General features: G+C 35.4%; 1 protein-coding gene across 4 annotated transcripts in view; it reads right to left on the bottom strand.

Annotated features, from left to right (window-relative positions):
• LOC112687645 overlaps window positions 1–17,814 on the bottom strand; it is a 63,770-nt gene that overhangs the window by 23,701 nt on the left and 22,255 nt on the right. The window contains exon 1 of one of the 4 annotated variants that reach the window (XM_025560482.1): window positions 368–550. The exons of the other annotated variants lie outside the window; for them this stretch is intronic. The gene's annotated coding sequence lies outside the window, so the exon portion shown is untranslated. Of the gene's footprint in view, window positions 1–367; window positions 551–17,814 lie in introns of those variants that run through there. 4 annotated transcript variants of the gene reach the window in all.

The following is a 17,814-nucleotide window of genomic DNA, read 5'->3' as shown; positions in this document are numbered from 1 at the left end:
TGTGTGTGTGCGCGGGGCCGCGCGCGCGCGTTGTCGTCTAGTCGTCGGCGCGGTGGAGCTGTGCCTATACCGCCAGACGTGACCGACCGCCGCCCGGATAAAAGGAAAATCCGAAAGTACGGTTCGGCGGGGGTGCGGGGAGGAAAACGAAAAAAAAAAAATCGCGTAACCCGCTCCGCGCCGCCTTGCAGCGTTCGTCGGTCGTTACGCGCGCACCGTTTTGCGGACGACGAATAAAACCATATGCGATCGGTTTCCTTCTTCCGGTTGAACGTTTAGCGTTTTTACAAACGTAATTTTTCGCGCGCCGGACGTACCGCTAATATTACTGCTAATGTTCACCGCACGCGACGGGTTCATCACTTACCATGTCTGTGGTGCGACGACCACCGGTCCGCCGGGAACGAAATATCGACGAGCAGCAGCTTAAATTCGTCGGGGCGCGTCCGGGAAACGACGAGCGTTAATTGCACTCGACCGAAGGCAGCACGACGGTCGTATGGCGACTGCGGTGCCGGCGGACGTGTGGACGGGTCATTTGACGATTTTTTCCCAGCGTTTTACTGTTATTTTTCCGACCGAAACGTATATCTGGTCAACAACACTGGTCGGGGATTTTCGGGAACGTTCGGACGGGTATTGTCGCGCGAGCCTTTGTCGCACGTGAAAATCGAAGACAATCGCTGCGCGATTATCGTCTTCGATGTTGTTGTTACGTGTGTCTCGCGTGCGTCGACAACACCGCGGTCGTGTGGCGGCGCGACGTGCGTACTGTTGCGGCGGCGGTGCGTTGGCGACTGATCGTGAAACGTGAGGACGGCGGGACGACTAAAAAAAGAACGGGCGTGCGTACGAACGTTCCTGCTGCTGGTGACTGGTGAGCGGAACGCGTGAGCGCGTGTGTATGACCCCCGACCGACCAAGGTGCCTCAACATTTTCGTGTCTGCGCCCACGTTCTGTACGCACCTTGCCCCGCCTTCCTGCCGCCGCCGCGAACGTCACTCCCACCGACGGCGTACGTCGTACTACAATGTCCCAAAGTTCCGTATTCCGTTTCGGTCTTTTCTCCCCCCCCTCCGTCTCATCATTCCTCCTTCTTCACACACTCTCTCGCGCCGCGTCTCTTCCTTTCGGACTTCCCACCCCCCTCCTTACACAGCGATGCGCGTATCTCACCCGGCGGGACGTAAATATTTTTCCCGTTTGCGCGGGAACGTACGTCACCACCCTCTAAACTACGCGCCGTAGTACGACGGACGGAGAGCGGTGAGTGCAGGGGTGGCGAAAGGAGTCCCAAATTTACCGGTGAAAAAATGAAGGACCCCCCCGGAAACCGAAAGGACGTAGTTCGCACCGCGGAATAATTGACAAGCACGGTCGTCATCGATTGTTGTTGTGTCTGACACGTTGGCTCGAGTTCAACGCGCCCCGCCCGCCGTACATACCGGTAGGGGCGGCGGCGGCGGCGCAACGGAACCGCAACCGCTGCCGACGGGTGTCCGGGACAAAATTGTGCGCACCTTCTTCTTCTGCTTCCCGTTCGGCCCGCACCGCACCGACGACGACCGTGGTGGAATTTTCTTTTTGAGACCGATCCAAAGCTCGCGAGCGTAGGAAGATCGGCATTATATTTGGAATGCGCGCGCGGGTCCGCCGTCCGCCCGTGCATTATTTACGATAATGTACGCGTGTGACAACGGCGTTCGGTTTTCATAGTGAACCGCTTACGCGAAACCTAACGGGAAAACGGTTACGAACTTGCGTCTTTGTGCGACGCATGCGAGTACTGCAATAAACGTTACTACCCCCCCCCCCCCCCCCCCCCCCCCCCCCCCGGTCGTATAGGGTCGAGTTTTTCGTTATTTTTCGCTTCGCCCGTGTCGCGGGAAATACAGCGAAGAACAAGTTCGATTTAGACAAAACGATGTAATAAGGACGAGCCCAATGACATCATCGTGCCGAGGAAAAATTTCGCTCTACGCAAACCTGTCCGTTTTTTTTTTTTTTTTTTATATATCCCACTACATGTGTAGTATACCCTTTTGACACGTGCAGAAAGACGATAAATGTTAAAAATGTATTTCAAATATACCTACCATAAATATGTAATAAAATAAAAATTAGTAAACGTTTAATAACCATAAATTAATAAGTAAACAAATAGGTTTATACATAGAAATAAATGTATTTATTTATTACGATCTACGAGTGAAATATTATTTTTTTATTGTACCCTGTGACACTTTAAGATATGTTACCAAACGTATTGCATCACTCATTATTCAACCATAGAAATCACAGATTAAGGGTATTTGATAAATACAACGACATTTGTAATGGCAAGTTAGCGAAGGACCTGTGGATATTTTGTAAAATCCAGCCCCGTCCCAGATAAGTATTGAAAGTATACAGATGTTCTTTTAGCTAAAAATTATATATATTATAACTTATGTAAGTATACATCTGCCCGAACAATAATATATACGATTTTATTGTTAATATTACACTAACAAAAATAGCAATAACAAGTTTACACATTGTTTTCGACAAGAAACAATATAGGAAAGTTTTATTACATGTACATATTATTATATCTGCGTATATACATGTTTGAAAACGATCATAGTTTTTATTAAATTTAAAATCTTTGGAAAGTTGTTATTTCATATTTATAGTAGGATATAATTTCTCCTCAGGTTTTTATCATACGAAAAATACAATATTTTTTTAAATTTCTGGTAACTCTATTAACATAAAATCTACGTACTCATATAATACGTATTTAAGTTTGCTCTACATTTAGAAACAACCGTCGTATCTCAAAAAACAATTTCAAAATTTGAATACACACACTGCACTGTGCAAGACTTTTACATTGTAAATTATCATTTCATTTAACTTTTTATAAATTAAAAATCACACAGGTAGATTATTACACGATTAAACAGTTTAATAGTATCGGAAAAGAAATATAATTTTATGTTCAAAGTTTTCGCCCCGTTTTCGGGAGGATTAATAATATTTTAACTTAAGTTAAAAAAACTAAATAATAACAATACCGATTAATATAATACAGGCGGAATAAACGTTTTCTTTTGGTTTATTTCATTGTTTTGAGAAAATAAATCAAAGAGAAAAATAGTTATAATGTACTATCATTTAATTTATAAATACGGTGAACATATTCTGTAGTATCGTGTGGATGATATATTTTAGTTATGAATTATGTTTAGTTGCTTGTTTGAACACGTACAGCCATATTTCAATTTTTGTAAATCTTGTTACACCCTCTCATAGGAAAATTTCAAGACACCATTTCAAGGTGTGTGTAGGGGTATTTTTATGGGTGATATATATACATAAGTTGCTAAATTGATTTTTGATCTTCTTAACCGACAAAACTTCTTACTGCAGTGGATTAGTTTAAAATATAGTAAACCTTTGGTGGAGTCTAGAATGTTGAGAAAGAAAAATAAGTTGATCCAACACATGAGATTAAAAATGTAAGCCCATTCCAATCGAAATCACGAAAATGCGTCAACGTCCGGTTGATAGAAAGTTCGCAGTGTACGTTAATAGAAAATAAAAATCCCATACCACGTACTACTAAGACAGCGATTTCATTTTTTGCGTTTTAAAACTTTTCAAGTAATCTCATCGCAAGACGCACTTGATAATAACGCATTACACATAATACAGTTTTGATTCGTATTGGATAGGTGATTTGTTGCGCTGATAATTCAGATTTAAATGCTCCGTTAATTTATAGCACTCTAAACGCATGCAACCGCAGTTACTGATTTGTCGTGACTACCACGCCGGCAATGTTTGAAATTCGAATATTTATACGTCTCCTTGTTACTGACCCGCAAAAAATTCTTATAATATTGTTATCATACGTATATATATATGTATTTGTACCGGATACTTCCTAGTACATAAAAAACATAAACATTTAGCGTACAATGGATTGCGGACGGCTCGCGCATAATATTTCAAAGTCATAATATATTGAATTCTGTTATTTTCTCATAAATATTACACATGCACGCACGAAGAAAACGCGCACAGAAATTTATACATGATTACGTCATTCAATTTCAACTCATCTGACAGACACAACGTCTGCGTAAATTTCGAGTGTATGAATACATTTAGGCCAAGGAAACGCTGCATTATGTATACAATATGTACTATACGTATAAACATATAGTGTACACAGTCACTCTGACATATTTTATCACAGATAGTTACCATACCTACTATACATATGTATAGAAAGTGCGTGTATATACCTGTACACAATTTTTCATCTATGGTTCGTTATAACGTCATAATACCGATTCGCGTTTAATACATTACGAACGTTATAACGTTATGAATTCATACAGTGGTGTCTTGTACACATCAAATTTATGAAGTCTCGTGTACATGAATATTGACTAGCGCAAAATAGGTATTATAACAACTTAAATCAAATTTCCATCGTTGAATCGTAATATGATTGGAATTGGAACGAAACGCGACGGACGGAGATAGGGAATGATATGCAATAAGTTTCAAGACGTCGTACGGTTTACTTTTATTTTTTCATTACTTGAGAATATTTTTGTTTAAGTTGAGCATACTCTAAATTTAACGCTATCGTATAACGAATCTTATTTATAAATTATTGATAAACGAAAATTTACAGTTTACACAAAACAAAATTATAAGTAAATATTATATGCTATTAAATGCCATAACATTTATATAATAATAAATAATTTAATTTTACGAATTAGGGCATCGATCCGCATTTTTATTTTATATTTTAGAATTCTTCAAAGACTTGAATACAGAAGTATAACACAAACTTAATAAAAATTACCCGAATTATTAAAAACATTTGAATTAACAATTGTTAAGATTGGTTAACGAATATTTCTAATACAAACCACTAATTTTGTAGTATTAACAAACTTAAACTGTTCGTTTATTTTCTTTTTGTCCCCGACTATAATTTTTATCTGTTATACACGTTCAACTCCTCTTGTTTATCAATCTTTTCTCCTATTGGAACGGTACACAATTCCGTTCCTGTAGTAAGGAACAAATAAAACCATTTAAAATTAATTTTAACGCGCAGTCCGCTGAGTAGAAATAAATCGACGTCCCTTGTAACGTAGACGATTGTACCGTCTACACCAGCGGTTCTCAACCTTTTTGAGTTCACGACCCCCTAATAATGTCACCGAGATGTCTAACGACCCTTTTGTAATGTAAGCATTGAAAAAATGTACAAAATGTTATTATTGTATTTATTTGTGTATACATTTTACAAAAAAAAAATAAAGTATTTATTATAAAGCCGATTGGCGTTAATTAATAGGAAAAATAAAAACAAAATAACAATTATGTAAATTTTAATATTTTCTTTTAATTTAACAACTCTTTTACCGTTGTTGATTTTAAATAATGTTATTGAAATAAATGTTCTTTTCGTACGATGCCACCAAAAAAAAAATTGTTGGCGACCCCCAAAGGGTAGACTCTACGCGAGTAATGGTTTTCGAGTACCACGTGCGAGACGGAAAAACGGAAGAAACGGAAAAACGAAAGAAAAGGTTTAAAACGAGACCCGAGAGCGCCTTGGATTGCGGTTGCCGCCGCCGCCGCCGCCGCCGTACGAGCGTCCGGTCACCGGCGGTCAATCGCGTTTGCGCAGCGTCAGCGGCGACGGGCGGCGGTGCCGCCGCGCACGATAATCTTATAATCGCCGGACCGCGTATTAACGGCGCTCGGCGGCTGCTAACGTTCCCGGCGGACCAACGCGGACACGGACGCCGCCGTGTCACCGCCTCGCAAACGATCGTATCGCATCGGCGGCGGCGGCGGCGGCGTGTCAAGGTGTTCCGTTGTAATGGGTCGTTGTACTCGGCGGGGCGCGCGCTCGGTACGCCGTGCACATATTCGCGTTCGCGACGCAACGATATTATTGTTATTAGCCGTTCGCGCCAGTACATTGTAACGGCGTATTTCCTGGGACGCGAGGAAGGGGGGAAGGGGGTATTCGGAGGATCGATCCTCCCCCCCCCCCCTTGGTCTTTTTTGTCCTCAGGAACGACTTTAAGCATTAGCGCTTTTATCAGTTCATCGGACAATAGGCACGAACACTGACGAAGTAATTGATGAACTAGCAACTAAACGAAGAAAACTTGATTTTGTATTACAATTGCAAAATAATAAATAACTGTAATAAAAATAAATATTTGTAGTGCGTAAAGAGTAAACTATTCGTACGTATTTTTGTATTCCGTAAATAAAATATTATTATCATGATTATTATACTGCATTTAGTGAGTATTTGTTTTTTTTTAAAAAAACTCAAAGGGGGTATGGAGATCAAAGTCCCCCCTACTTTTATGTATATCATTCAATGGCCCATCCCCTACCTATAACGATTCCCAAATACGCCGCTGGTACACTGCACCGTCCCCGACGACCCCCGCGATATCATTGCGCTTGTTGCGCTTGTTGTTGCGACCCTCTACACCATCGCACGGCTCTACACGAGTCGCTACGATCGGTCTTGGCTCCAAACGCGGATTATACATCGAGTTCTCTAATCTTCCGATAAGGTGCGAGAAACGTTCAGAAGCCGTATTGAATTAAAAACTCCTTGCATCGATAACAGGTCGATTTAAACATACGAAAAACAAACATTCGTATTTCTCTTTGTAATCCGATGTTTTATTTAAAGAATCGTTTAGTTTTATAGTAGAAATATATATATTCATATAACTACAAATAATACGTTCGGTTTTAAAAGTAACGGGTAAATATTTTCATGGTTAAATAAAAATTAATTTCGAATCGCGTTAACTATATATGAATGTCTTAGTTGATTTGCAAATCTAGTCAGAAGGGTATGAAATTGGTTTCATCCTAATTTACAAAATAACTATGCACAAAACAAACCGACTCTGTTAAAAATTAATTTTAAGGGAATGAATCAATTTTATAGAACTATTTTTAGGAGGGAGAAGGTACCGATTTATGTATGAACTCTACAGATATTACTAAAGTTTCTTAAGCTTCTAAAGAAACTACAAAAACTGGACTTGATATTGGGTTCTTTGTTGAATCGCCAATATTATTGCTAATTTGAATTTTTTTGGTGTTAAAATTTATTGAAGTTATAGGTAAAAATCCAATAAAGGGAAATGAGTAAACTATTGTAATAGTAAGATAATATTTTTTTTTATAAATCATTCATTTTCTTCTTGTATTTATTTATTTTATATTTCCATTCATCTTTCTGAACATTTTAATTAATTATTTTAAATGTTTATCTCGCGTTATGAACACCTGATAAGAAAAAACGTCTAGACAGTTTAATGAGCTCATATACTAATATATTTGAGTTTAAAGTTTTTAGTCTGTCAGTATTTTTGAAATAACAATTTTTTTTTTAAAAGCGTCCACTGATCCCAGTTATTGAAAGGCACGGAAGGAAAAAAAACATAGTCGACTGTGTAGTTATTAAAACACAAATACGCAATACTAATGTATACTACCTTAAAGGTTTTTTCTTTATAGTTTTGTTTTCGTATCTGTAATATAAATATTATTATAACTTATGATTTCGCAAAGCATACACGCCATCGAAACGTTCATCTTCATCTTCAGTCTTATTATTATTACATAGTTGCATATATATTTATATAAGTACCGTCTCGACGACTACGTATTTAAGCACTTAGAACTCACAGATGAATATTAAAAACGATTCGTCCAAATACTTGTATATCTATATATATATGACACAAATTTTATAAACACACGACGAGTCCATGGTAAAAATATTGTTACGACCAATGGTTAAATAAAAAAATATGGTTAAAATATACGCACAACGCGTATCTCTGGGGCTGTACGTTTGAGAAAACATATTTTTATTCGACGTCAAATAAAATATATATTTTATGAAATCGAATGGTTTTTTCATCAGAATATAAACAAGATTAAGTGTACCTGGTATGAGATCACAATATTATGGATCGTTGTTGGAGAAATATGGGTCACTTATAAATTTGCACATAAACAGATTGAGTTAAAGATATAATCCATGGTTCCCTCCGATGGTTTCTCGGTTTATTTACTAATAAGTAATTTGCTAATTTCATTAGTAAAATTGTTAAGAACCGCAAAAACTTAAGTTGAAAAATCGATTTAATATAACACTGAAGTTTTAACAATAGATTCTACATAAACTAAATATAACACAAATTCATAAAAACGTATCGAATTACCAATATTTTAAGAAGTATTCAAACAATCATAACATTGACAAAAATCGTCCTTCGCCGAAATTAAAATTCATATAAAAATAGTTTTTTTTTCACACAATTTTTATACGATTTGAGGTAGGGTGTAGAACAAGGTTTGTGTGTTTTTTCTAACCTAACCATCTTGAAAAGAATACAAAAAATTATTAAAGCTCGAATACAGTTGATGACCTCGGACTCGAGCTCACACAATCAATCATAATACTATAATATATACACGCCGATTCAATAGTGTTAACTATAGCTACGTGTTGCGAATGACAATAGGGCTGTAATTTAACCTATAGATCGAAACCTAGAACATCGAATCTTTTACGGAATAAAAATCAGCCACCCAAATAGCAACAAGATATTGCTGATGGATGTGTGTAAATATTACATTATGTGTTTAAATTTGAATGAAATAATCGAATTTGAAAAACGAAAAAGACGTAATATTCACCTATAAATATCTAGTACCGATGAACAGTATTTAAAGTTTATTTAAACAATAAAAAGTAAATGATTTATAAGTAACCATTTTTTCATACGTTAGATAAGATGCGACTCGGGACATATAGTTTTGAAAAGCACAAATCTACTTGTTCAATCAAAATAAATGCGTATACGTCCATTGGACGACAACTTTTTTTATGTGGCTATATAGATTCATAAATACTATCCTGAGAAAATCGAAAAATTACCCGTTTATAGAGCGTATTACCAAATGTCAGCAACGTCTAAATCCACGGATTTAGAAAGTTACGATGTGAAACGTTTTGACGTGAATTACATACGTGTAAAAGTGTTAACGGAGAACTATAGCTTCGCCGTGAAATCTGCAATACATCGAACTATAACGATATATCTTCGTTTTTCTCTGCAAAATCCGAAGTACGAAAAACAAAAATAAAACCAATAAACCCATTCCGACACTAATAACTTAACGTAAAATACTGTACACGTATAATAAATATACAGTTATGTGATATTGGCTTGCAATACCTACAAATTTATTCGACACTAATGTATACATAGATTTGAGCGCGTAGTTCGGCAGCAGTCGAAACTATGGTGGGTGGGAAGTAAACGTGTGGAGAAAACCATCAGATGGAAACCAATTCGTATCGCATTATGTATTATGTTACTATAAAAAAGTAAAAAAATTTGTATGCGTATTATATAATAAACGTACAAGGTGGTCAGAGACGGATTTAACTATTTTACAGTTACTCGTATATGCAATAAAAATTTGCCGCCCCAGTTATTAAATATAATAGTGCTTAATCCGTTATATATATTTTTTTAATTTTTGACCATTTTTTTCTCACTTTCGACTAATCATCTTATTTTAGAAAAATGTTAACAGATGTCCACCAAATTTTAACGAACACGTATAACAATTGTTTTTACAAATTTACTATGACTATATACATTGCTATAAATCTCTCCTATAGAAAATCCACTTTTGAAGGTGGTACACTTGGATATATGTAATGAAAAAAAAAAAAATGGAAATTTTCATACATCATAAGTGTACATACAGGAACACGACGCATGAATAAACGTGTACATCACATCGAGGAAATAAAAAATAAACTGAAGTGATTACTTCCTATGACGGTCGCACGGAAAAAACGAGCCATCCGAATGGTTTGTTACAACCACTCCGTAAGGGCGAGAAATATATTACACCCGTTAAAATCTGCATACGAATTCATTGTATTAAGATTTTATTATGATTTAGTATTATTATTAGGACTGAACATAAATTGATTTTAATAATATAAAATATTTATATTAAAAAAAAAAAAGTAATATTATATTAAGTATTATGTATAATAATAATTAGAGTATAGGTTTTGAAGGTATTTGCTCTAAAATGAAGTTATGTCAACTACAAATTCGATTTACACTACTTAGAGTAAAATGTACGAAATTTTATTTTGCTCTATTTGCGTATTTTGTATATTAATGCTTTTAAGTTATATTTTTTCAAAAATGTTTCCCGAATCAACGTATTATTTATTTTTTTACTATATATTATAATAAAATCTTGCTACATCTAAAAAATACATCATGGGAACCACTCGAATCAAGGTGATTATTTCAAGCTAACTCTGGCTTTTGGACAACCGAAGAAAATTACTTTTTGTTGGAACAAAATATTTTCTCCGTTTATCTTTCGGTCATTGTTTTAAGATTTCAGGATTATTTATAGGCAAACCGAAATTAATATTAAAACATTTAATAACCTCAATAATTTGTACTTTTTACACAGTGCCGATTCTATAAAAAGTTAGTGTACAGCCCCTTTTTGAATATCGGTTTGCACGTCCAAACGCAGATCATGTGTTTACCGTTTTACTCGTTGATTTGTACGTAACGACATTAAAAGCGAAAACATCGTACCGGTATAACACCAATAACAGTTGACGGATTGCCGAGTATCAAGTAGGTAAAAAAATTATTTCGAAATAGCGTATCGTTCGTTTTTCACGGGTCATCGTACGCGCTAAATAACGTTTCGTCTTTAAGGACCGGGGACGATTGTCGTTCTGTTTACGGCAGCGATCGCTCCAGCTTGTCGTCCTTCGTCCTGGTGGTACAACGTCACTGCTAATCGTGCTCGACGATCGGGCGCAAAACGTAGGTCGACCATACACTTGCGGACGCGTAGCAAAACGATAATGTTACCGCGACGGGTACGTGTCCGGGCGAACGCGCACGAAACTTAAGGCCGTTGCCGTTCGGTTCCGCAGACTGATCGCGTCGTCCGCGGGACGGTTTCGTTTTCACCGTCTGGTGTGGTCGGTTTGCAACGTCTGAGCGCGCGAACATTGTCCACCGCAAACACGGTCACGGTCCGGTGGCGCAATTAGAGTTCGAACCATGGGGGAGGGGGTGGGGTGCATTACGAAACCGCAGCCCTCAATATTATGTACAGCCGATATTCGAATTATTATATTCGCAGTACCATTACGAGAAAAAAAATAGAATGTATTCCATTTTTCTACTTTAGTACGTTTGATTGTATTTAAATTTTAAGTGTCGAACACAGTTTACCGTCGATGTTAATAAACGTGTTCGATGTTTTATGTAGAACACTGTCATATACTACAGATATTTTTAATTTACGACGACGCGGAACAGAAGGATGCTTGAACACCCCCTAGTACTCTAATTTGTCTAATTTGTATAATTTGTCCCGGTCCCCGGTCTAGGGAAATTTAAAGATGGCCTCTTAAAGCAGTGACGTATAGAGGAGGATTTTATTGGGTAGGACAAGGTTTGTAGTTCGGCTAACTCAACAGTTCAATCCGGGACTCGTTATCGTTATTTCACCGAAGCTGTATGATAATAAATATGATAATGTATCTATTAAGATCGATACATTTTTGCATATGATATGCCATCTATTTTATGCTTGAGACATAGACCACTCCACTACCGCTGTACTAAGATAAGTAAAAACCTTTTCTTTCGGCTTCTCCTTCGTAATGAAATGCGTCCCATCCAGATGTTTCTTCGTTTCAGGAAAAATAAAGTAGTTACTTGGGGGCTACGTCTGGTTAGTATTAAATTAGTATTAAATTTGAAAGCTAGTAATACAATAATAAAATATATTTTTGAAAAGTTATTAAAAATGTAATTCATTGTATCGATGCATTTAAATGGTTTTGATCGGTTAAAGTTTGGAAAAGTTTATATTTTCCAACATTTTACAAACTTGGTGTGTATTTTTGTATCATATCCGTAAATTATTGCGATGATTGAGGGACCTCCGATTAAAAAACTCTTACGAGTTCCACTGACGGTCACGATCTGATTTATCTTTCCATCGTATTCATATTTTACATACGATGAAACTAAAATAATTCATGCAGTGGCATATTATTATGGTCACATTAAATATGGTAAAAACGCGGTAGTTCGACTTCTAATAATAATATAATTTAATATTCGTAAAGGTAACATAAAATATGTCTGCAGTTATTTCTTCTCTGAGGGTGTTATCACCCTTGTTTTTCCGTAGCAATAATAATTACTACTGCTACAAATAATAATGAGGTATACGGCAACCACAACGCACAATCGTTTTCGTAGTCGTAGTCATCGTCGTTGTCGTCTCGTTCCTGCGGGCGGATAGATCGTGTACACGAAATTTTAATGATAATAATAATATTGTACATAGACTTAATAATATGTATGTATATGCTACATCAACCCAACTACTAAGCACATATGTGTACAAAACAGACAAGATGTTTAATATGGTTACAACTGATACGGGAATTTCGTGTGCGCTCACGGTTTATCATGCATATTATACTATGTATATTATAATTATTATGAAGAAAAATATAAGGGACAAGACGGAAATTCGATTAGTTTTATTTTTTTTTCTTGAGACTTCTATTTCAAAAAGCCACAGCAAATACGAGTATTATCACACGAAATGTTTTCCGTCTGCAGGACTTCGGTAAAAGAAAAATAATATTTTGTGCAAACAAAAAATCGGTATGTAAAAGAAAAAATACCGTCTAACTTTTCTTCGAGATGCTCGACATTATTTTATGTGATTAAAATTTTGGACTTTTCGTAATATTCTATTTATATAAACTTTTACCCACAACGCTATCGTCCATGTACTATACATATTATAAAACATGTATATATACATCTTGATTTTTTTTCTTCTCTCCTCTCCATTATTTTTATTTTTTATTTGATTAAATTTCTTATTATTTCTCTTTCAAACTTTCAAATTATATATATCTCACATTTAAAAATGTAATTTTCATTAAAACATTTCGCATTACATTTTTCTTTTACCTTACTTTGAAATGATGAAAACAATTCTATGCAAATGGAATAGCTAACCTAACTAATTACATTCGTTCACTTAAACAATACGCACTACCTACCATATTGTATTCCAAACAGATCCGTTACAACGATTGTCACAAAAGGTGCTATTTCAAAAAGAAAGGATTACAATATACTGCAGGTGAAGTCTACAAATGTGTATATGAATATATGAATATTTAAAATACGGTAAGGTTAGTGACGAACAACGTACTGGAAATCGATAGATGAATAATGATTATTGTAATCGTTAATATTATCGACGCCTAACCATCTCAATTGTTCAATTTCAATAGAGCATCGCATATTTTTGCAACTGATAAATTAATATAAACAGCGTTAAATCAAATCCTTTCGCGTCCACACCATTATATGTAACGAACACATCTTAATAAATATAAATGTTGAGATAGAATTGTGCTCCCCGGCAATATTTTATACATACATAGTATTGGCTGCATAAAACCTTTCTAAAATATTAATATCAAAATCAACATCGTATTTATAAATTAATCACTTGATTGTAATGCAATGAAACGATGAAAAACGTAAGGTTACTGGTAAAATGTTTTATCGCTGTACATAACAAGTTTCAATGTTATAAATAATTTGACGTATACGATTTGTTTGATCAAATTTTTCGTCGAAACCATTTGCAATGTAACTTGATTTTCAGGACAGCATAAATAATTACATTTTAAAATGCAATGTATAGGTAAATAGCGTTGTGTAACTTTATACTACTGTGGGAGAGGAAAAAATTAAGGATATACAACGAATAGATGGTATTTTGTTGAATTTTCGTGAGTGCAACAATATAATTAGAGTGTATACAAATAACTATATAATAAGCATAAATAAGTATACGGATACAACTTATTTGGAGTAAAAATAATTAGCGATATATAATGGTGAGAAAGAGATAGAGAGAGCCTCGTATTTCCTAAGACAAAATAACCGGGTTTGGTAAATTGAGTCCCATTTTATGAATTTTAGGTAAACTGAGTCCTACCTAAAAAAAAAAAAAGGTAAATCGAGTCTCTCGTATAAAAATGAAATCGGTAAATTGAGTACCTTGTATATAAATTAAAGCAGTAATTTGAAATATGGTGAAATGCTGTTTTTTTTTTTTTTTAACACACTTTTATTATATTAACACAATTATATACTACGTACATTAAACTTGTATTTATCAGTTATCACATATCACACCCAGCGTTGTTGTAGATAGTTAGGTACTTATATAAATGTTGCGTAATAATACGGAGCGAAATATAATAATATTTAATGATGTAACGATAAGATACACTTACCTATCGTACTCGGTGAATTTATAAATATATCAACGATTATGTTTATAATTTAAATACATTTAAATAAATTTAATACATTAAATATTTTAGACGGCACTCAATTTGCCGTTTTAACTGTTATACGAGGGACTCAGTTACCTCTTTAAATTTTATACGTGGAACTCAGTTTACCTTTTTTATAAAAATGAAAAATTCGTTTGGGACCCAATTTACCTACGCCCAAATTATTATATCGTTATGAGCAATTGACACTCTGCAGGAGTATAATATAAAATATTTATATATTCAGGTACGAGATGCACGTGATACACGGGCCAGTACGTGCGTAATGTATGCATAAAGATTGGAATAACATTGCATAAAATATCAGACGCAAAGCGTTGGGCATATTTTCATATACGAATATCTATTGTGCTAGTTGATAAATAATAATTACCAATCAGAATTTGCGCGCGAAGAATTGTAAAACACTCGGACGCGTACGGATAAAAAATAATAATAATAATATACAGTTCGACGTGATATCTTATTGTTTTTTTTTTTTTTATTATTTTTATTTCGTTTCATACATACAAACCGACTAATTGTACTTCACCGGGCATTGTGTACGGTTTTTCTATTCTACTACACGCGTTAAGTATGCACGCGCGCGAGAAAGGACGACGACTTTGACTTCGGGAACGGACGGGTGGACGAGTTAACGTATTATTATTATTTTTATTATTACGGCGGTGAGGTGACGAGTGAAGGTATCGCAACATGCATTTGATCGCACGTATCAAGTACACGTGATGCCCGTTGAGTGTATTAAATTTTTTACTCGCAGCGCTTAAATGCGAATTGCATTCTATTGTCTATAGTACGCATAAGTACAGTATGAGTGTAGTGTCAATAGTACGAGTGTGTTGTGCACGGAATAGTGCGAAAAGCAAATGATCATAACAATAATAATAGTAAGTAATGTACACCGGCCGGCACTACGACGCGTGCACGACGGAAGCGCGTATCAGTGACGTGCGCAAGAATTTGGTATGGGGGGGGGGGGAGATATCACAAATAAAAATGTATTATTTTCAATCTTTATTCTTTATTATTATAAAAAAAAAAAAATGCAATCAAGGCGGAAATTCACCCTTCTGGTTTTTACACTAAATTCATCAATTTTTTGTTCTGAAGATAATGGAATGTCGATGTATGTTCATTAACGCTAATCCATTTAACCGTGACTACCCCGTCGTATTTCTTAAATACGTTTTTAAACTTTAAGACTAAAAAAAAGCCTCTGGGGGGGAGGGATTTATTGCATACTGCACGCCACTGGTGCATATTCCCCCGTCGTCGTCGTGGTATTTCCTCGCGAATTTTGTGCATGTAAAAAAAGAAAAATAAAAAATAAAAAAACAATAAACTATTTTACATATTGAATGAATACACTTGAACTACTTTATACGTATTTTTCACGAAAGGCTTGTGCACGCGACTGGTTACCTGGTAATCTACGGCCGTGAACGATTACGTATATCTTATAAGTTATGTATTACATTATTATAATGTACTCGGCGGATGTGTACGCCTTTCGTGTACCGTTAGCCTAATTAAAATATGGTTTGTGTAAAGAGAAAAAAAAACAAAAATGAAAAAACACTTCCCGGTACGTTTAATTATTATTGTTATTATTATTATTATTATTATTATACAAACATACAGTCGTAAATGTGCGCGTGTTTATTATATTGTACAAACGCCAAACGCGAGAACTTACGAATGAGTGGGGCATATCTAATTTCTCGCACGAGCTGTATTAGATAAAAATCACCCTCGGGTATGACTTTGTGAGTTCCTACACGGAAAAAAATATACCGTTAGGTAATAATTCTTACATGAATAAAAATTGTCTACCCACTTTATTCAGACTTAATACGGATAGCAGTTACGGGTTAATAATACGGATAATAATTACGGACAACGCGATTGAGGTGAATAAAATTTGTTTTTGTTTGTTTTGCCATGTGTAAAAAAAATCCAATCCAATTTTTCATCAAATAAATAGTCTCCTTTCAGAACATTGTACACACACATACGTGCAACTATTTATGCACAAATTATAATTATTAAAACTTTATTTACCATAATAAACGGAAAAGTAAACAAAGAAAATAGTAATTAAAAGGGCATGTGGTACGACACAGGTAGTCGTAGTCACGGTTGTATTTTGGCGTCGTTGTGGTTTAGCTGCGTCCGGCGTTACAATAGTTCCTGCAAGAGTGACCGTACGAGAATTTAACGAACTAACTAGTTCGTGCTTACGAACTGCATACTTATCGATCAATTAACGTTTACAGCTGCCCAATAATAATTTTAATCGCTACGAGTAAATTAAATTAAAAAAATATTATAATCAAGTCTGTCCGTCATCGTTAACAATGAACGTTTTCTACGACAACGCGCAATAATCGAATTTTTTCGAAATACATAATTATATAAGCTCTACACTCTAAAATCAATCAACAAATGCAGGAGCGACGAATAACTACAACTCATAATATTTATGATGTATTGAAGTTCGATAAAAAGTTTTTACAACCATAAATACGCAGTTTAAAAATATTGAAAAATACGTTTCGGTAAAAACCAATCAACAGTATAAGTATAATATATGCGCGTATAGTATAAGAAGTCCAGAATAGACGTGTTCCTCTTATACTTCATCCTTTCACAACTATTAAATATAAAAAAGCCCATTATCGGCATTCGCATGCAGACGCGCGATGCACTAATCGGTTCGAAAATCGAATAACGGAAAAACGTTTAAACTGATAACCGGAATAAATAAAACTGACGAAAACGAACGATGATGATGGACTGACACGACACGTCACCGCCGCGGCATAGTCAACGGATCATTCGGTAGGCATTCATCTACACCAGTGGTACCCAACCGCGGCCCGCGGGCCACACGTGGCTCGTTACGAATTTTCTAAAATAAAAAAAAAAATTTTAAATGTATGAACATTTTTTGATCCATAATGTCGTTTGATATTAAAAACTTTTTTAAAAACTGAAACCGTTTCACGACACATAAGACAAATGGCTTTTCCATTAATTTCAATGAAAAAGTAATTTATAGACCTTTAAAAATTCGGCAATCATCAATATATTTGCGTTTTTTTTTTCCGTCTGCCATTTCCATACGCAAACTTTACAATTAAATATCGATATCACCCGTGTACTTAAAATAACGTAATGATCAAACTAATGTGCACCTACGACGTGTACCTTAATTCATAATCTTTTCAATAGACAATAAAAGATAAGAAAACAA

This window comes from Sipha flava, unplaced genomic scaffold, assembly GCF_003268045.1.
Source record: "Sipha flava isolate LNK unplaced genomic scaffold, YSA_version1 35a_pilon_pilon, whole genome shotgun sequence".
Lineage (NCBI taxonomy): Eukaryota > Metazoa > Arthropoda > Insecta > Hemiptera > Aphididae > Sipha > Sipha flava.
This window is presented reverse-complemented; position numbering and strand designations above follow the sequence as displayed.